General features: G+C 38.9%; 1 protein-coding gene across 7 annotated transcripts in view; it reads right to left on the reverse strand.

Moving 5' to 3' along the window:
* Positions 1-21,991, reverse strand: part of SSX2IP (SSX family member 2 interacting protein) — a 65,986-nt gene that overhangs the window by 30,695 nt on the left and 13,300 nt on the right. For 4 of the 7 annotated variants that reach the window (XM_064282173.1, XM_064282174.1, XM_064282170.1 and 1 more), the window contains exon 2: positions 18,726-18,920. The exons of 2 other annotated variants lie outside the window; for them this stretch is intronic. The gene's annotated coding sequence lies outside the window, so the exon portion shown is untranslated. Of the gene's footprint in view, positions 1-18,725; positions 19,471-21,991 lie in introns of those variants that run through there. One more of the 7 variants, XM_010591154.3, reaches the window with a different exon arrangement.

Here is a 21,991-nt window from a genome sequence, read left to right on the forward strand (position 1 = left end):
CAAGGCACACTGTTTGACTCAATCAATATAAATCTAAGGTACAGCACTGTACTAAGTAATAAATATTTCTATAGTATATCCTTTAAAATAAAGTGCTATTCTTATTTATGTAGATGAGAAGATGAAAAGCCTCATCTTGGCTACCATTTCCATTTTTGTTTGTTTTTACTAACCATATTTGCAAAAAAATTTCCTTCAAATTACAATTCCTACCATTGGCATAGATGTAGGGAATTGTACTACCAGCAATTTGGCAATATATATCAAAAGCCTTAAAAATGAAATTCGTAAGTTTCCACTTCTAAAATTTTATCCTAATAAATTAATGATGTGTACAAAGATTCATCTACAAGTTGCTCCTTAAAACAGCAAAAAAGTGGACGTAACTTGTAAGTTCCACAGTAGGGGATTGGTTAAATAAATGATACATTTATACAGGAGAATACTGTGCAATCTTTAAACACAATTGTGCGAACTTGGGTGGCTAACAGGTACCTAAGAGGCCAAAATATAAACGAATGAAGTGGACTAAGTGTAAGAAACACCTAACCTTTTTGGTCTATCATTTGTGTTTTCACTTTTCTAGAGACATACTAGAAGAGAGAAATATTTCTTCTACTTAAGAAAAACAATTCAAATGAAATTATAAATGGCAACTGGCAATTGATTTCAAGGTCAGGGAAAGGAGGAGGAGGGGTGAAGACTGCAGACAAACCGGGAACACATGCCAACACATGGGACAGCTGCTTCTCGGCTGCAATAAACTGTAGCCAGAAGAGAAAGCAGGTCTGTGTTACAAGACTTTTTAACTTTTTAAGAGATGTTAGAATTCTGTGTTTTTATGTGAAGTCCCCCCAATTTTTAAATGTCAGAAGCCAATGAAAAAAAATTTTTTTAACATAAACTATGCAAGTTATCCTAGGGAGGGGAAGTGACTGAGGGTGATACAAGAGAGCCTTGTGGAGTGCTAGGAATGTTCTGGGACATGGGCATTCACCTAAGCACAATTCATCCAGTTGTGCACCTAAGATCTCCGGCTCTTGACTGTATGTAAATTATACCTCAAACAACAATAAATAAAATGTGTCTTTAGGCTAGATCTGGACTGTGGATCAAGAGTTCACAATCCCCGTTCTGGAGTATTTAAAATTGAGGGAAAATATTCACAATAGAATGTTAAAGTCAGATGAAAATTTTCACTCATTCAATTTTAACTGTGTTCCTACTATGTGCCAGGCACACTTTTCTAGGCACAAGGAAGGCGCCGCTCTCAAGAAAATCCTATTCTGGTGGGGGTAGAAACAGAAAACAAAGAAGTACGCAATAAATTAAGTTTAATTTACATAGTAAATAAAACATTTCGAGAGTGATGAAAGCTATAAAGAAAATAAAAAATCTGGGAGTGCTGGGTGGAGTGTCTACGTTAGTCAGAGAAGGCTACTGAGCTGAGACTTGAATGATAGTCAGCCACAAGGTGATCAAGGGACTAGAGTAGCCCAGGGAGAGACAACAAGTCCAAAGACCCAAAAATGGAAATGAACTTGGTTAAGTTTAAAAAACATAAAGAAGGCAGTGTGTCTGAAGTACAGTGAGCAAGGCTAGCGAGCAGGCATTTGGAATTTTCTCTAAATCGCAAGGAAAGGCTACTGAAGAATTTCAGCAAGAAAGCAACCTTCTCTCCGTTTTGCTTTTAAAAAGATCACTCTGGTTACTCTGTGAACAGACTGCAGGTGGGCAATAGCGGAGGCTGCAAGAATCAGGCAGACGCTGCAGTGTCCAGGCAAGACGATCAGGCTTATACTACAGCCCTTGCAGTGCAAGCAGAGATAGGTGGATGAATTCTAGATTTATTCTGGAGACAGAAACTTTAGGATTCGCAGATGGATTGGAATGTGGGCCAAAGAGAAATTAAGAATGATTCATTGGTCATATAGCAGCATACAATATAGAGTAATGTAGGTTATGTTATGTGTTGTATTACATGGTATGATGTTACACACATACACTTGACTATTTGGCATAAATGACAGAATCCTAAAATCTACAACAAAATGCACTGTCACTCTGAATAGCCTTTATACAGTGGACATGATTACCCATGACAAGTCATAGAAGGACAAACCTGATTTCACCAGCACTGTTTTGTTATTATAGCTCCATTAGAAGATGGAAGCAGAAAAAAAGCTAACAGTGATCACGGTTTGGTTCAAATAATCTGTAAAGCTCAAAACTGTTTCTCTATACAAAATTCTCCATATTGGTTAGGGCAGTAGTCCAAATTCCAAGATAGGTCAAATTCATGAATGAGTTTTATGAGCAAAACTTGAAGAATAAATAATTTAACACCTTGTTAAAGAATAAATAATTTAACACCTTGTAGAAGCCATTTCATTCATCTAAGATTACTGGGGAACAATCTTGAAATAAAGAAGGAAAAAAAACTGTAATATATAAATAAGAATTTTCTTTCTCCTTTTCTTAACATCATAGCGACGTCATTTTGTTTCCCCCAGTGGATAACATCTACATAGCCATCAAATAAGCGTCCTTGTTCCAAATATTTCCCAATGTAGATTCCAATCAATGAGTCTTTATAACAGAAATTCTAGTTGTGGTAAAATTACAATAATTTCAGTAAAAATGTTATCTTACTATTTTTAAAGAAATGCCTTGTCACCAATTTTATGCTGCTGAAGTATCAATGCCATATATTTCAGGCATAGTATGGGCAAGGGTACTCTGGTCTTGTGTAGATAAAATGATCATGTAAGGCTTGAGAATCATCTAGTAGTGTTTTCTAGGTTAGAATCTGGACAGAAAGTAGTGAGACACTTGAACTTAGTATACTTTCTGAAAGAAAACAAAGATCCTAAGTTTCATAAATCCATCATTCTTCACGTAAAAGCATTTTTTTCATACTTTTTTTTTTTTTCTATACAGGAAGGTAGGGCTTAGGAAGGTCAACCAGATTACTCAAGATCACAATCTGAATTGGTTGTCAAGTTGGGACACAAACCTCATGTCTTCAAAACACTGTGCTCTTTTCACCATATCATCATCTGCCTTTCAAAATTTTACACTCAAATTTGTATTTACAGCAGTTAAAAAACAGAATATTTAAAAAAAAAAAAAAAAGATTTTCATCAAGTTTCCTTTAAAGATTGAGTTTCCACAATTCACTTTAAATGATTCCATTAAGAATATGCAATTCTTAGTAGCCCCAATACATGGCATAAACAGTACACAAAACATTACTAACAATGCACAAACACGAGAAGAGAAACTAGGTAACTGGGAGCTCCTAAAAATCAAACACCTATGCTCATCCAAAGACTTCACCAAAAGAATAAGAACATTACCTACAGACTGGGAAAAAGTTTTTAGCTATGACATTTCCAATGATCACCTGATCTCTAAAATCTACATGATGCTGCAAAAACTCAACTACACAAAGACAAACAACCCAATCAAAAAATGGGCAACAGATATGAACAGGCACTTCATTAAATAAGACATTCGGGTAGCTAACAGATACATGAGGAAATGCTCACAATCATTAGCCATTAGAGAAATCCAGGTCAAAACTACAATGAGATTCCATCTCACTCCAACAAGGCTGGCATTAATTCAAAAAAACAGAAAATAATAAATTTGGAGAGGCTGTGCAGAGACTAGAATACTTATACACTGCTGGTGGGAATGTAAAATGGTACACCACTTTGGAAATCGATTTGGCGCTTCCTTAAAAAGCTAGAAATAGAACTACCATATGATCCAGCAATCCCACTACTTGGAATATATCCTTGAGAAGTAAGAGCCTTTATATGAACAGATATATATACACCCAAGTTCGCTGTAGTACCGTTTACAATGGCAAAAAGATGGAAGCAACCAAGGTGCGCATCAAAGCATGAATGCATAAATTATGGTATATTCATACGATGGAATGCTACGAATCGATAAAGAACAATGATGAATCTGTGAAACATTTCATAACATGGAGGAATCTGGAAGGCATTATGCTGAGTGAAATTACTCAGTTGCAAAAGGACAAATATTGTATGGGACCATTATTATAAGAACTCAAGAAATAGTTTAAACAGAGAAGAAAATATTCTTTGATGGTTACGAGTGGAGAAGGAAGGACGGAGGGGGTATTCACTATTTAGACAGCAGACAAGAACTATTTTTAGGTGAAGGGAAAAACAACAAACAATACAGGAGAGGTCTGAAGTTCCCTGAATAAACTGAACACTCCAAAGGCCAGCATAGCAGGGGCAGGGGTTTGGGGACCATGGTTTCAGGGGACATCTAGGTCAATTCGCATAATAAAATCTATTAAGAAAACATTTTGCATCCCACTTTGGTGAGTGGCATCTGGGGTCTTAAACGCTACCAAGCGGCCAACTAAGACGCATCAATTGGTCTCAATCCACCTAGAACAGAGGAGAATGAAGAACTCCAGACACAAGGTAATTATGATCCCAAGAGAAAGAAATGGCCACACTAATCAGGGGCTATTATCAGCCTGAGACCAGAAGAATTAGATGGTGCCCAGCTACAACCACTGACTGACCTGACAGGGAACACAACACAGAATCCCTGATACAGCAGGAGAGCAGTGGGATGCAGACCTCAAATTCTCATAAAAAGACCAGACTTAATGGTCTGACTGAGACTAGAAGGACCCTGGAGATCATGGTCTGGACCTTCTGTTAGCTGAATACTGGAACCATTCTCAAAGCCAACTCTTTAGACAGGGATTGGACTCAACAACAAGACAGAAAATGATACAGGTGAGGAGAGGGCTTCTTGGCTCAAGCAGACACATGAGAGACTATGTGGGCAGCTCTGGAGGCAAGAAGAGAAAGCAGAGGGGAAAAGAAGCTGGCTGAATGGACACAGGGAATACATGGTGGAGAGAAGGCGTGTGTTGTCTCATCAGGGGGTGAGCAACTACTAGTATATAGCAAGGTGTATATAAATTTTTGTATGACAAACTGACTTGATTTGTAAACTCTCACTTAAAGCATAATAAAAAAAGAATACGCAATTCTTAAACGCACTTATCTCCTACTCAAATTAAGACACACCTGTAAAATTCTTCTTTGCTAGGCCACAAACAATAGCCTCTTTCTCATATATAAACGCTTTGCTTTCGAAAGGCATAAAAATTATTTATGAGATCAGTTCACGGCAAGTTTAATAAAGATAACCCATTTTACTATTTTCTATTCTAAATATTATTTAAGACAATTTAGACATTTCGCAAAAACATATGTGATTCAGGTTAATTACACCTGTTTTTTTATTTAAAAAGTTCTCTGGTGAACATCTAAGTCAATTGGCATAGTAAAATCTATCAAGAAAACATTCTGCATCCTACTTTGGAGAGTGGCATCTGGGGTCTTAAACGCTAGCAAGAAGCCATCTAAGAAGCATCAATTGATCTCAACGCACCTGGAGCAAAGGAGAATAAAGAACACCAAAGACACAAAGTAATTATGAGCCCAAAAGACAGAAAGGACCACATAAACCAGAGACTACATCAGCCTGAGACCAGAAGAACTAAATGGTGCCCAGCCACAACCGATGACTGCCCTGACAAGGAACACAACAGAGAACCCCTGAGGCAGCAGGAGAGCAGTGGGATGCAGGTCCCAAATTCTAGTAAAAAGACCAGACTTAATGGTCAGACCAGGAGTAGGATGACCCCGGAGGCCATGGTCCCCAGGCCTTCTGTTAGCCCAAGACAGGAACTATGCCCAAAGCCAACTGTTCAGACAGGGATTTGACTGGAATATGGGATGGAAAATGATACTTGTGAAGAACGAGCTTCTTGGATCAAGTAGACATGAGACTACGTTGCCATCTCCTGTCTGGAGGGGAGATAAGAGGGCAGACGGGCCCAGAGGCTGCCCGAATGTATACGAGAAGATAATGTGGAGGGAAGGAGGTGTGCTGTCTCATTAGGGGGAGAGCAACTAGGAGCATAGAGCAAGGTATACATAAATTTTTGTATGAGAGACTGACTTGATTTGTAAACTTTCACTTAAAGCACAATAAAGATTAATTAAAAAAAAAAAAAGTTCCCTGGCTAGTATATCTTCTTCCTTCAACCCCAAGGACTCAGGGGTTCTCAATATACATCAACCATATGTACAGCTTTGGAGTAACAGTCTCTAAGATGGCCTCCAATTATTCCCGCCTCCTGGTGTATGACAGAATACAGCAGAAGTGATGAGATTTCACTTCCAAAATTCTGTTATAAAAAGGCTGTGGCTTCTATCTTAGGGCTGTAATCTCTCACTCGCGTTCTTTCTCAGATCTCTTACACTGGCGAAAGCAATCTGCCATGTTGTGTGAAGCCCTATGAGAGGCCAATGCAGCAAGCAACTATTTCTGACCAACAGTCAGCGAGGACCTTACACCTGCCAAGAGTCATATGAGAGAGTCTGAAAGTTGATCATCCCCCAGTCAAGACTTGATATGACTGTAGCCCTAGCCAACACTTTGATGGCAGCCTTGTGAGAGACTGTGAGCCAGAGGCATCCAGATTCCTGACCCACAAAAATTGTAAGATAATAAATACTTGTCATTTTGACATGATCTTATACACAGAAAACCCTAAGGAATCTTCAAGAAAATTACTGAAACTAATAGAAGAGTTCAGCAGAGTATTGGGATACAAGATAAACATACAAAAATCAGTTGGATTCCTCTACACCAACAAAAAGAACATCGAAGAGGAAATCAACAAATCAATAGCATTTACAGTAGCCCCCAAGAAGATAAAATACTTAGGAATAAATCTTACCAGAGATGTAAAAGACTTATACAAAGAAAACTACAAAACACTTCTGCAAGAAACCAAAAGAGACCTACATAAGTGGAAAAACATACCTTGCTCATGGATAGGAAGACTTAACATTATAAAAATGTCTATTCTACCAAAAGCGATCTATACATTTAACGCACTTCCAATCTAAATTCCAAGGACATTCTTTAATAAGATGGAGAAACAAATCACCAATTTCATACGGAAGGGCAAGAGGCCTCGGATAAGTAAAGCATTACTGAAAAAGAAGAACAAAGTGGGAGGCCTTACTTTACCTGATTTTAGAACCATTTATACCACCACAGTACTCAAAAAAGCCTGGTACTGGTACAACAACAGATGCATGGACCAATGGAACAGAATTGAGAATCCAGACATAAATCCATCCACATATAAGCAGTTGATATTTGACAAAGGCCCCAAAACAGTTAAATGGGGAAAAGATGGCCTTTTTAACAAATGGTGCTGGCATAACTGGATATCCATCTGCAAAAAAATGAAACAAGACCCATACCTCACTCCATGCACAAAAACTAGCTCAAAATGGATCAAAGACCTAAATATAAAATCTAAAATGATAAAGATCGTGGAAGAAAAAATAGGGACAATGTTAGGAGCCCTAATACATGGCATATACAGTATACAAAACATTACTAACAATGCAGAAGAAAAACTAGATAACTGGGAGCTCCTAAAAATCAAATACCTATGCTCATCCAAAGATTTCGCCAAAAGAGCAAAAACATTACTGGGAAAAAGTTTTCAGCTATGACATTTCTGATCAGCACCTGATCTCTAAAATCTACATGATAGTACAAAAATTCAACTGCAAAAGACAAATAACCCAATTAAAAAATGGGCAAAACATATGAATAGACACTTCACTAAAGAAGACATTCAGGTAGCTAACAGATACATGAGGAAGTGCTCACAATCATTAGCCATTAGAGAAATCCAGGTCAAAACTACCATGAGATTTCATCTCACTTCAACAAGGCTGGCATTAATCCAAAAAACACAAAACAATAAATGCTGGAGAGGCTGTGGAGAGACTGGAACACTTATACACTGCTGGTGGGAATGTAAAATGGTACAACCACTTTGGAAATTGATTTGCCGCTTCCTTTAAAAGCTAGAAATAGAACTACCATACAATCCAGCAATCCCACTCCTTAGAACACGTCCTAGAGAAATAAGAGCCTTTACATGAACAGATATATGCACACCCATATGCATATAGCACTGTTTACAATTGCAAAAAGATGGAAGCAACCAAACTGCCTATCAACGGATGAATGGATAAATAAATTATGGTATATTCACACAATGGAATACTACGCAGCAATAAAGAACGGTGATGAAATCTGTGAAACATTTCATAACATGGAGGAACCTGGAAGGCATTATGCTGACTGAAATTAGTCAGATGCAAAAGGACAAATATTGTGTAAGACCACGATTATAAGAACTTGAGAAATAGTTTAAACTGAGAAGAAAATATTCTTTGATGGTTACCAGAGGGGGAAGGGAGGGAGGGTAGGAGAGGGGTATTCACTAATTAGACAGTAGATAAGAACTACTTTAGGTAACAAGAAAGACAACACACAATGCAGGGGAGGTCAGCACAATTGGACTAAACGAAAAGCAAAGAAGTTTCCAGAAGAAACTGAATGCTTCGAAGGCCAGCATAGCAGGGGCGGAGCTTTGGGGACCATGGTTTCAGGGGACATCTAAGTCAACTGGCATAATAAAATCTATTAAGAAAACATACTGCATCCCACCTTGGAATGAGGCATCTGGGGTCTTAAACGGTAGCAAGCAGCCACCTAAGATGCATCAATTGGTCTCAACCCACCTGGATCAAAGGAGAATGAAGAACACCAAGGACACAAGGTAATTATGAGCCCAAGAGACAGAAAGGGCCACATAAACCAGAAACTACATCAGCCTGAGACCAGAAGAGCTAGATGGTGCCCAGCTACAATCAGTGACTACCCTGACAGGGAACAAAACAGAGAACCTCTGATGGAGCAGGAGAGCAGTGGGATGCAGACCCCAAATTCTTATAAAAAGACCAGGCTTAACGGTCTGAGACTAGAAGGACCCTGGTGGTCATGGCCCCCAGACCTTCTGTTGGCCCAGGACAGGAACCATTCCCAAAACCAACTCTTCAGACAGGGATTGGACTGGACAATGGGTTGGAGAGGGATGCTGGTGAGGAGTGAGCTTCTTGGATCAGGTGGACACTTGAGACTATGTGGGCATCTCCTCCCTGGAGGGGAGATGAGAGGGCAGAGGGGGTTAGAAGCTGGCGAAATGGACACGAAAAGAGAAAGAGGAGGGAGGGATCAGGTTGTCTCGGGGGAGAGCAATTGGGAGTATGTAGCAAGGTGTATATGGGCTTTTGTGTGAGAGACTGACTTGATTTGTAAACTTTCACTTAAAGCACAATAAAAATAAAAAAAACAAATACTTGTTTTAAGCTGCTAAATTTGGGGGTAATCTGTTGTGTGGCAACAGATAAAGAAGTGTTTATATATATACATATATATACACATCATACACATACATACGTGTGTGTATACATATAGATACGAATGTATATAAAAATCTGAGTCCCTTCTAAAACTTCCTGACTCCATAATTTACATGCGTCCTGCTGAAACACAGCTAAAAGTGATACCATACCCTATAAATGCAACTAATCAGATTTATCACAACGATACCATTCAGTACTACAATAAATCACTACGTGTTATTATAGGTGGATGCCTTCCCCACTAGTCTATGAACTCCCAGAGGATAGGGAACATATTTATCTTTGTAATTCAAATGTTTCTGAAACACAGCATGTACTCAGTAAATGTTTATAAAATAAACTGAGTCCCACATATGGCACACTCACTTCAGTCTCTGTGCTGTCTTCTTTCATCTACCTCAAAACACCGTCGCAAAGTACAGCTCAACTACCATCATCCCCTCCACCAAAAACCAAACCAAACCCACTGCTGTCGAGTCGATTCCAACTCATAGTGACTCTAGAGGACAGAGAAAAACTGCCCCATAGCATTTCCAAGGAGCGCCTGGTGGATCTGAACTGCCGACCTCTTGGTTAGCAGCTGTAGTACTTGAGGACTACGCCACCAGGGTTTCCCCCCTCCACAAAGCCTTCTCCAAATACTCCTGCCCACGATACTCTGTTCTCTAAGCTCTCCATATACTTACTAGTTTGTTTCATCTTCCCCAGCTAGACTCTTAAGTACCAGGCATCTTACATTTCCGTATTCCCTCCATTAAGGGGATAATCAATGAGTGCTCAGAAAATTGATGATATATTCATTCAAGCAGCAATGGAAAAAGATGTAAAGGACATGAGTCATTCCTTCAGACATGTTATTACTAGATTCTTGACTCTCTTATCCTCTTCACCCCCCCTCCCCCGCCCCAGATCTTTCCTCACACATCTACCAAGTGAAAGAGCTCAGGAGAAACATAAGTTTAAGATCTTGATTACAAGAGTTCCTTCACACAGTACAAGTAGTCCTTGGCTTACAATGTGAAGTATTTGAGTTATGACGAGTTGCACTTATGACTATCTGTTTTTTTTGTTTTTTCATCATATCATTAGTAATACATGCTACATACAATGTTGCAGTGTATAATCTGTTGATTCATCACTCTCACGGGAACACCCAAAGACAAAGACTGGATTTATAAAGACACTGATAATAAAAGGCAATAATAATGGGGGAAAAAAGAGGTATTCTACTCACATCAGAACTGACTTTTATGACTGAGTCGTAGGACCGGTACCCCATCGTAAGTCGGAGACTACCTGTACACAAGTTTAAGTGTTCTTTTAAAGTTCACTTGAAATCCAAACTTGAGAAAGCAATTGCCTACCTAATCAGAATTCTAAAATAAACTTCAATCAAGTGTCAGAAAACAATACCTTTTCATTATACAGGAACTTAGTAGCATCATACCATCTGGGCTTCTAAATATTGCACAGGATTTTCAACAAATAGCTAACTAAACTATCTGCTATAATTTCAGAAAGTCAGTTACAAAACTGTTGGGTTAAAAAATCAAAATTGTTAAAACCAAGTCCTAAACATTAGCCCTATCTTATACAGATTTAGTTATAAAACTTAAGAGCTCAATTATTAGCATACTTTAAACAGACGTTATTACTCACAAAATCTAAACATACTATGATTATTTAAAACATTAACACAATTTACTGTAATTTTGTTCCAAAGGAGGCTACAGCTTTGAATTCCATTACAAATACTTCTGTTACCCTAAATAAAACAGTGTGAAAATGAGTACGAAAACACTAAAATCAACCTCTAAGAAAATCTACTTTTTATGAATTTAAAATATAAATGAAGAGACAGACCAAGATGGAGAAGTAAGCAGACGCTCCTATCTACTCCCCCAGCAACTAACTCACTGAACAACAGATAAACACAGACAGAGATCTAGGAATTCCAGACAGCAGCTGAAGAACTGCAGAATCAGGGTAAGCCCAGAAGTGGGGAAGAGGAAGAACACAGTCAGCACAGAAACAGAGATCCTACCCACTAACGCTGAACCACTCACTCAGAGCAGCCATTTTGGGACGGGACTGGGTAATATCCCAAACAGGGAAAACAGAAAAGGAGTTTATCTGATGACGCTCTAGCTGGATTTTTTTTAAGGCAATTCAAATTGGTCGTGGGAGTTCATGGGCTCTGCCAAGTGGGAGGTGTTCAAAGAAGACTGTAATGCTATATTAGAGTACTGCTGAACCTTGCTGAGGCCCGAAATGAATGGCACTAGCACCAGAAAGAGCTGCAAGAGCAGCAGGGTAAGGGTAACAATCCAGACTGACAAGCACACTGGAAACTGACCCCAGCGGGTCAGTGCTGGTGGAGGGTGTACTTGAACAGGGATGCCAGTGAGGAAAAGACAAAAAGAGGCCTTCACCGTTGCCATATTTAAGTCATTTCCCATAACTCACATCGGCGAACCCAATGCATCCAGCAAACCCCACATCCCGTGCATGTGTATTGAATTCCAGAGATCAAGCATCCAGGTCTCCTGAAACACCACCAGGAAAAAAAAAAAAAACTAAGGATAAGACAGTTAGCTAGTGGTTCTCAGTAGATAATAACAAATCTGCTGCCAGTAAGTCATTCTAATAGCTAGCCTGTGGGACTGAGATGAGTTTCCTCATGGAGTTTCCGGACCTGTGACTTTTGGAGGGGACGGTCTGCCGCATCTTTCTCCCATGGAGTCGCTGGTGGGTATGGGCCCTGGCCTTTCGGCTTGCAGTAGGACCACCAAGGCATGCAAGCAGAAAATTTTCCCACAATAAACAGAATAGAAATTTTAAAGAAAAGATAACAAAACGGCTCTAGTTCAGCAAAAGCTAGTAAAACATACCAATCACAAGAGAAGAAGGAACAATCAAAAGGAAAGCATGAAGGAGAGGCAATCTCTCCTATGGAGGCCAATATAATGCAAAAAATTGGTACTTGTCAGACTATGGTGCTAAATATGTTTAAAGAAAGCAAAAAACACAGAAAACTAGTGGAGTTCAGGAAGGAAATGGAGGAACAAAATGAGAGCATTAACAAGGAAACTGAAAACAAACAAAAAACCCACAGAGAACTACTAAACCTGAAGAATACAACATCTGAATTAGAAAATGAGAAACACTCAACAACAGAGTCAGAGAGAAGATAGAATAAGTGAACTAGAAGATAAAATAACTAAATTTATCAAGTCTCAAGAGAAACAAGAGAAAAGAACAAAGAAAAGCAAACAAACCCAAAAGGAATTGTGGGATTCAATTTAGAAATCTAACATGAGAATTATCGGAATCACAGAGCACCATGACAACAATAAAGGCACAGAAAGAATTTTCCAAGAGATAATCAGAGAGAATTTCCCAGACCTCACGAGAGAATCAAGCCTGAAATTCAAGCAGCTACATGAACCCCAATCAGAAGAGACACAAAAAGATTAAGTCAGCAACATATCCTAATAAAATTCCTGAATATCAAAGGAGAGAATTCTGAAAGCAGCCAGAAAAAAACGTAATTTAACATACCGCAGATCTTTCATAAGAATCAGTGTGGATTTCTCCCTAGAAACTCTTGAGGCCAGAAGACAATGGAGCAACATATATAAAATACTGAACCAAAACAATTGCCAACCAAGAATACTTTATTACCCAGCAAAGATGTCATTCAAAAATGAGGGTATAATCAAGACATTTCCAAACAAACAGAAGCTCTGGGAATTTGCTGCTACCAGACCAGCTTTGCAAGTATTAGTCAAGGGAGTACTCCAAATGGTAAGGCAAGAGCATTAAGAATTAAGTACAAACTAAACCTCTCGAATATAGGTTGTTTACTGATATTAATGGAGACACACCATCAGAACTGAGGGTAGAGACGAATGTGTCAGGAATAGATGTATTAAGTTAGAGCTGTATGTTAACAGCTATTCTTATGCTACATGTTCTAGTGATTTAAAATCATGTAATGTAACATAAGTGGTATAAGAACTCACCAAGAAGAAACATTCAGAAGAAAAGAAAGTTAACAAGGCTCATCACAAGAAAGTACCCAAATACAAACAGAAACATCAATCTGATATAAACAAGTATAATAACAAGCATTTATCAGTAACAAAGAAGACATGAAATACTCAAAAAACAAAGAACAAAACGAGTGAGGTAGACACTTTTTGGTAATAACCTTAAATGTAAATAGTCTAAATGATCTATCCTTTTGCTGTCTACAAGAAATATACCTTAGACAAAAGGACACACACAGACTGAAATAAAAGGAGAAGAATATTCCATGCAACCAGTAAACAAAACTGAGCAGTGGTGGCCACACTGATATAAGATAAAATAGACTCTAAATCAAAATCAGTTACAAGAGATAAAGACATCACATAATAATAAAAGGGTCAATTCAACAAGACATAACAATTATAAATATATATGCACCTAACAGCAATGCACCGAAATACATGAAATAAATGCTAACTAACATGAAAGGAGAAATAGATAACTCCACAATATTAGTAAGGGACTTCAACACACCACTTTCTATTACAGACAGAACATCTAAAAAGAAAATCACAAAAGATTGAGAATTTAATAAAACCAGAAGCCAATCAGACCCAACAGACACATATACAACACTCCACCCAACAGCAGAACGATACACATTCTTCTCCTCCATACATGATCATTTTCCAGAAGAGACCATACGCTAGGTCACAACACAAGTCTCAACAAATTAAGAAAGACTGAAATCATACAGAGCATCTTCTCAGGCCATTAACAGTAGAAATCAACAACAGGTTAAATAAGGAAAAAATAAACACATGGAAACTAAATAAATAAATAATACACTACTTAAAATCTATTGGGTCATAGAAGAAATCAAAGATGAAATTAAAAAATTTCTAGAATTAAACAAAAATGAAAACACAACATATTAAAACCTATGAGACAAAGCAAAAGCAGTACACAGAGGGAAATTTTTAGCAATCAATAACTACATTAAAAGAGAAGATCCAAAATCATTACCTTAAACCAACAACTTGAACAAATAGAAAAGGAAGAAACCAAAAAGCAACAAGAAAAAAAAGAAATAATACAGATCAGGGCAGAAACAAATGAAACTGAAAATAGAAAAACAGACTAAGAAAGACCTACAAAAATGGAAAAACATCCTGTACTCATGGATTGGAAGGCTTAATATAGGGAAAATGTCCATTCTACCTAATATGATCTACAGATAGGATGCAATCCCAATACAAATCACATTATTTATTGAAATGGAAAAACTAGTGACCAATCTCATACAGGAGGGAAAGAAACCTCGAACAGCCAAAGCGATATGAAGAAAAAGAACAAAGTAAGAGGCCTCACACTTCCTGACATCAAAACATACTATACAGCCACTGTAACTGAAACAACCTGGAACTGGTTCATCGACAGACACACACACCAATGGAATACAACTGAGAACTCAGAACTCAAACATCTACGGACAACTGATTTTCGACAAAGGGTCAAAGTCCATTCAGTGGGGCAGAGACAGTGTCTTTAAATGGTGCTGGCGAAACTGGGTATCCACCCGCAGAAAACTGAAACGGGACCCATACGTCACACCAATCAAAAAAAGTAACTCAAAATTTATCAAAGACCTAAACTTTAAACCTAAAACCATAAAATTCCCGGGAGAAAACTATGGGACCTAATCTTTTATAAAAATAGGATAACAAATATTACAACAAATACATGAATAGAAGAAGACAAAATAGATAAATGGAACCTCATAAAAATTAAAAACTTCTGCTCATCAAAAGACATTATTAAAAGTCTAAAAAGAGAACCTACAGACTGGGAAATAATTTTCAGAAATGACATAACAGATAAGGGTCTAAGCACCAAAATTTATAGAAAACTTCAACAACAACAAAAAGACAACCCAATTGTAAAATTGGCAAACGATATGAACAGAAGCTTCACCACTGATCCCCAAGCATCCAACAAACACAACAACAAAAAGACAACCCATTTGTAAAATGGGCAAACGATATGAACAGAAGCTTCACCACTGATCCCCAAGCATCCAACAAACACATGAAAAGATGCTCATGATCATTAGCCATTACAGAGATACAAATCAAAACTACAATAAAATGGTAACTTTGGTGAAGGGTAAGACAGTACACAGTGCTGGGGAAACCAGCACAATTTGACCAAGGCGAGATCATGGAAGCTCTACAGACACATCCAAACTCCCTAAGGGACTGAATTACTGGGCTGAGGGCTAGAGACCATGGTCTTGGGGAACATGTAGCTGAATTGGTATAACATAGTTTATAAAGAAAATGTTCTATATCCTACTTTGGTGAGTAGTGTCTGGGGCCTTAAAACCTTCTGAGTGGCCGTCTAAGACACTCCACTAGTCTTATCCCATCTGGAGCAAGGGAGAATGAAAAAAACCAAAGACACAAGCAAAAGATTAGTCCAAAGGACTAATGGACCACAAGTACCACAGCCTCCACCAGACTGAGTCCAGTACAACTACATGGTGCCTGGCTACCATCACTGACTGCTCTGACAGGGATCACAACAGAAGGTTCTGGATAGAGCTGGAGAAAAATGTAGAACAAAATTCTAACTCAGAAAGAAAGACCAGACTTACTGCCCTAACAGAGACTGGTGAAACCCTGAGAGTATGGTCCCTGGACACCCTTTCGGCTCAGTAATGAAGTCACTCCTGAGGTTCACCCTTCAGCCAAAGATTAGACAGGCCCGTAAAACAAAATGAGACTAAATGGGCACACCAGCCCAGGCGCAAGGATGAAAAGGCAGGAGGGGATGGGAAAGCTGGTAATGGGGAACACAAGGTCGAAACAGGGAGAGTGTTGACATGTCATGGGGGCGGCAACCAATGTCCAAAACCAATATATATGCATTGTTTAATAAGAAACTAATTTCCTCTCTAAACCTTCATCTACAGTACTATTAAAAAATACTACGAGATACCATCTCACTCCTACTAAAATGGCATTGATTAAAAAAACAGAAAACAAATGTTTGCAAGGATATGGGGACACTGGAGCCGTTATCCACTGCTGGTGGGACTGTAAAATGGTACAACCACAATGGAAAGTGGGAAGACATTTCCTCAAAAACCTAGAAATAGAACTGTGTTCTGATCCAGCAATCCCACTCCTAGGGACATACCATACCCTAGAGACTTAAAAGTACTAACAGGAACAGGTAAATGCATTCCTATGTTCATTGCAGTTTTATTCATGATAGCAAAACAATGGAAACAACTGAAGTACCCATCAATGGAAGAATGGATAAGCAAACTGTGGTACATACATACAATGCAATACTAACCAAAAAACCAAACCTGTTGCTGTCCAATCAATTCCAACTCACAGTGATCCTACAGGGCAGAGTAGAACTGCTCCATAGGGTTTCCAAGGCTGTACATCTTTACAGAAGCAAGACTGCCACATCTTTCTTCTGCGGAGCGACTCGTAGGTTTGAACCGCTGACTTTTCGACTAGCAGCCAAGCACTTACCCACTGCGCCACCAGGGCTTTTAATCGAATACTATGCAACTATAAAGAACAACAATGAGCCTGCTAAACATATTATAACATAGATGGACCTGGAGGGCATAATGCTAAGTGAAATAAGTCAAGCATATAAGGCAAATATTGTATGACCCTTCTTTCATAAGAAAACGACGGCAGATATAGAGAAACCAGTGCTCACTGGTGGTTACCAGAGAGAAGGGGGGGGAGGGAATACGCTTTACAACTTAGAGACTTGTTACCGTTGGTGATGGGAAAATGGCCCCGAGTGGGAACTAGTGAACACAGGACAACCATAGTAAAGACTAGTGTTTGAGCACAAATAGAAGGGTATGACACAAAGGGAATGCTGACAAACTGTGATAAATATAACTAATGTCAATGAACAATTTGTGTGGAAACTGTCAAAATTCATTGGAGGATTTACGGTCTTACAACAACAGCAATAACAACTACAAAATGTGTATGGTTACAGAGATATGTAAGAATACATATGTACAGGAAGGCATATGAATATATGGAAGTACATGTACACGTGTAGCTGTAGGCATATGTGTATACATGTTTACGTATGCTGCATATAGCTTCAAATATAAAATAAAGCACCTGGGGGCACAGTTATGCATGCTTACTTGACAAAACCAAACACCTCAGAGAATTGGTTTACTGGCTTTGAAGGCTTAGAACCATAGTCTTGTGGGGCAACTCCATCAATGGGCAAAATACAGTCTATTAAGACAATGTTCTATATCCCAGCTTGGTGAGCAGCGTCTAGGGTCTTAAAAGCTTGTGAGCTGCCATCTAAGATAAAACTACTAGTCTCTACTCACCCAGAGCAAAAGAGAAAGAAGAAAATCAAAGACTCGAAGAAACTAGTCACCAGAACTTACAGTCTACACAATGGCCTCATGTATTTTGAGACCAGGAGAACCAGATGATGCCCTGCTACCTCTACCTGCCGTTTTGGCCAGAGACTCAATAAATGGTCCAGATAGAATGGGAGAAAAACGTAGAACAAAACTCAAGTTCCTGAAAAAAAAGGCCAGATTCACTGACCGATGAGCCCCCATAGGGACTAGACGAATCCCTGAGATTATCACCCTGAGATACCCTTTAAACTTGGAACTTAAACCAATGCCAGAGGTCACATTTCAGGGTGGTGACAGATAAGACCATAAAATAAATAATATCACCTGTGAGTACTGGGCCCCTCTAAATAGTCTTCTGGATGAAACAACTGGTAAACATTTTCCCTAGACCAAACACAAGAAGGTAAGTGGGGTCAAGGAAGTTAGATTAAGGGAAACAGAGCAACCAGAATGGAAATGAGAATGCTGATACATTGTGAAAACTGTGATCAACATCCTGACACTATGTACAGAAATTGTTAAATGAGAACCTAATTTGTTGTGTAAGTTTTCACCAAAAATGCAAAATATTAAAAACTAATACCATGTAGTAAGTGGTTTAACAATACAGGTATTTTTCACCTAAATTTTTCTTCATAAATTAAGTTTTAATATATACCTGGATGGCTGAAACTCAAAATTTAGTATTACCCTAACAATACTCTAATTTGCCTTCTTCTTTTTGAATTTGTGGCTATTAGGAGGATTTATAGGTGGGTGGGGAGAACAGTGGAAATAACGCAAGCCTTAGAGGCGTGGGACAGACAGATTAATTCTGTTATCACAGGGTCATCTCTACAAGCTGGTTCCCTTATCAGTAAAACAAGGATGATAATACCTACCTCTTACGGTTGCAGAAATCCCGGTGGTGTGGTGGTTAAGTGCTATGGCTGCTAACCAAGAGATCAGCAGTTCGAATCCACCAGGGTCTCCTTGGAAACTCTATAGGGCAGTTCTACCCTGTCCTATAGGGTGGCTATGAGTCGGAATCCACTCAACGGCACTGGGTTTGGCTTTTTTGGTTTTTCTTAGGGTTGCTGTATTTAATAACAGGTGAATAACTAAGCTGAGTATGCCTAGGACACAGAAGATTTTTTAACGAACACGTCAGGTGATGTTCTAAATGCTTTATATCTATTATTAAATCAATCCTGACAACCCTATATATTATAATATTATTATTTCTCCTTTACAATCGAGGCACAGACAAGTAATTTGCCCAGTCATAGAGCTAATAATAAGCAGCAGAGTCAGGATTCCAACCACCCCCACCTTTCCTCACCCCCCATAATCGGCGAACCTTGAACTCCAGAGCCTATTCTTTTTTTTTTTATTAATTTTTATTGTGCTTTAAGTGAAAGTTTACAAATCAAGTCATTCTCACACAAAAACCCATATACACCTTGCTACACACTCCCAATTACTCTCCCCCAATGAGAAAGCCCACTCTCTCCCTCCACTCTTTTCTCGTGTCCATTTCGCCATCTTCTAACCCCCTCCACCCTCTCATCGCCCCTCCAGACAGGAGATGCCAACATAGTCTCAAGTGTTCACCTGATCCAAGAAGCTCATTCCTCACCAGCATCGCTCTCTAACCCATTGTCCAGTCCAATCCCTGTCTGAAGAGTTGGCTTCGGGAATGGTCCCTGTCCTGGGCCAATAGAAGGTCTGGGGGCCATGACCACTGGGGTCCTTCTAGTCTCAGTCAGACCATTAAGTCTGGTCTTATGAGAATTTGGGGTCTGCATCCCACTACTCTCTTGCTCCATCAGGGGTTCTCTCTTGTTTTCCATGTCAGGGCAGTCATTGGTTGTATCTGGGCACCATCTAGTTCTTCTTGTCTCAGGATGATGTAGTCTCTGGTTCATGTGGCCCTTTCTGTCTCTTGGGCTCGTAATCACCCTGTGTCCTTGGTGTTCTTCATTCTCCTTTGATCCAGGTGGGTTGAGACCTATTGATGCACCTTAGGTGGCTGCTTGCTAGCATTTAAGACCCCAGACGCCACTCTTCAAAGTGGGATGCAGAATGTTTTCTTAATAGATTTTATTATGCCAATTGACTTAGATGTTCCCTGAAGCCATGGTCCCCAGATCCCTGCCCCTGCTACGCTGACCTTCGAAGTAGTTTATTCAGGAAACGTCTTTGCTTTTGGTTTAGTCCAATTGTGCTGACCTCCCCTGTACTGTGTGCTGTCTTTCCCTTCACCTAAAGTAGTTCTTATCTACTATCTAATTAGTGAGTGCCCCCTCCAACCCCCCCTCCCGTAACCACAAAAGAATGTTTTCTTCTCAGTTTAACCTATTTCTCAAGTTCTTATAATAGTGGTCTTATACAATATTTGTCCTTTTGAAACTAATTTCACTCAGCATAACACCTTCCAGGTTCCTCCATGTTAGGAAATGTTTCACAGATTCCTCACTGTTCTTTATCAATGCATAGTATTCCATTGTGTGAATATACCATAATTTATTTATCCACTCATCCACTGATGGGCACCTTGGTTGCTTCCATCTGTTTGCTATTGTAAACAGTACTGCAGTAAACATGGGTGTGCATGTATCTGTTCGTGTAAAGGCTCTTATTTCTCTAGGATATATTCCAAGGAGTGGGATTCCTGGATCATATGGTAGTTCTATTTCTAGCTTTTTAAGGAAGCGCCAAATCGATTTCCAAAGTGGTTGTACCATTTGACATTCCCACCAGCAGTGTAGAAGTGTTCCAATCTCTCCACAGCCTCTCCAACATTTATTATTTTGTGTTTTTTGGATTAATGCCAGCCTTGTTGGAGTGAGATGAAATCTCATTGTAGTTTTGATCTGCATTTCTCTAATGGCTAATGATGATGAACATTTCCTCATATATCTGTTAGCTACCTGAATGTCTTCTTTAGTGAAGTGTCTATTCATATGTTTTGCCCATTTTTTAATTGGGTTATGATACTGAGTTTCTGCAGTATCATATAGATTTTAGGGATCAGGCGCCGATTAGAAATGTCATAGCTAAAAACTTTTTCCCAGTCTGTAGGTAGTCTTTTTACTCTTTTGGCGAAGTCTTTGGATGAGCATAGGTATTTGATTTTTAGGAGCTCCCAGTTATCTAGTTTTTCTTCTGCATTGTTAGTAATGTTTTGTATACTGTATATGCCATGTATTAGGGCTCCTAACATTGTCCCTATTTTTTCTTCCACGATCTTTATCATTTTAGATTTTATATTTAGGTCTTTGATCCATTTTGAGCTAGTTTTTGTGCATGGAGTGAGGTATGGGTCTTGTTTCATTTTTTTGCAGATGGATATCCAGTTATGCCAGCACCATTTGTTAAAAAAGGCTGTCTTTTCCCCATTTAACTGTTTTGGGGCCTTTGTCAAATATCAACTGCTCATACGTGGATGGATTTATGTCTGGATTCTCAATTCTGTTCCATTGGTCCATGTATCTGTTGTTGTACCAGTACCAGGCTGTTTTGACTACTGTGGTGGTATAAATGGTTCTAAAATCAGGTAAAGTAAGGCCTCCCACTTTGTTCTTCTTTTTCAGTAATGCCTTATTTATCCGGGACCTCTTTCCCTTCCACATGAAATTGGTGATTTGTTTCTCCATCTCATTAAAGAATGTCCTTGGGATTTGGATTGGAATTGCATTAAATATATAGATCGCTTTTGGTAGAATAGACATTTTTATAATGTTAAATCTTCCTATCCATGAGCAAGGTATGTTCTTCCACTTATGTAAGTCTCTTTTGGTTTCTTGCAGAAGTGTACTGTAGTTTTCTTTGTATGTCTTTTACATCTCTGGTAAGATTTATTCCTAAGTATTTTACCTTCTTGGGGGCTACTGTAAATGCAATTGATTTGGTGATTTCCTCTTCGATGTCCTTTTTGTTGGTGTAGAGGAATCCAACTGATTTTTGTATATCTTGTATCCCAATACTCTGCTCAACTCCTCTATTAGTTTCAGTAGTTTTCTGGAGAATTCCTTAGGGTTTTCTGTGTATAAGATCATGTCATCTGCAAATAGAGATACTTTTACTTCTTCCTTGCCAATCTGGATGCCCTTTATTTCTTTATCTAGCCTAACTGCTCTAGCTAGGACTTCCAGAACAATGCTGA

Source organism: Loxodonta africana, chromosome 3, assembly GCF_030014295.1.
Source record: "Loxodonta africana isolate mLoxAfr1 chromosome 3, mLoxAfr1.hap2, whole genome shotgun sequence".
In the NCBI taxonomy this organism is placed as follows: Eukaryota; Metazoa; Chordata; class Mammalia; order Proboscidea; family Elephantidae; genus Loxodonta; species Loxodonta africana.